Source organism: Penaeus monodon, chromosome 29 (assembly GCF_015228065.2).
Source record: "Penaeus monodon isolate SGIC_2016 chromosome 29, NSTDA_Pmon_1, whole genome shotgun sequence".
Lineage (NCBI taxonomy): Eukaryota > Metazoa > Arthropoda > Malacostraca > Decapoda > Penaeidae > Penaeus > Penaeus monodon.
In genome coordinates this window covers 38,000,304-38,000,568 of record NC_051414.1, presented here as the reverse complement: position 1 = coordinate 38,000,568, position 265 = coordinate 38,000,304, and the positions used below count along the sequence as shown (strand labels likewise).

Sequence of the window (265 nt, the reverse complement as noted above, 5' to 3'; positions counted from 1 at the left end):
GGCATCAACCGCAGGCTACTTCGTCACATTTGCTCTGCGTGTCTAGACATGTTCACTGAAGATGCCATGGAAACAGCGTGGCTTGCTGCAGTGGATACTTCAGCTCGCCATGACATGACACTACCCTTTATGCAGGAGATGATAACAGCTTGGCAGGTGAGGATGTGGTCTTCACTCAAGTCCTTGCTAATAGTGCTTCTTACTCTTCTTAATCAGAGATTAATATATGGTGACTCGATTCTATTTATATATCTTTTTTACTTGT

At 43.4% G+C, this 265-nt stretch overlaps 1 pseudogene; it reads left to right on the top strand.

Moving 5' to 3' along the window:
- The window catches only part of LOC119591866, a 40,067-nt pseudogene that overhangs the window by 19,083 nt on the left and 20,719 nt on the right, over nucleotides 1-265 (top strand).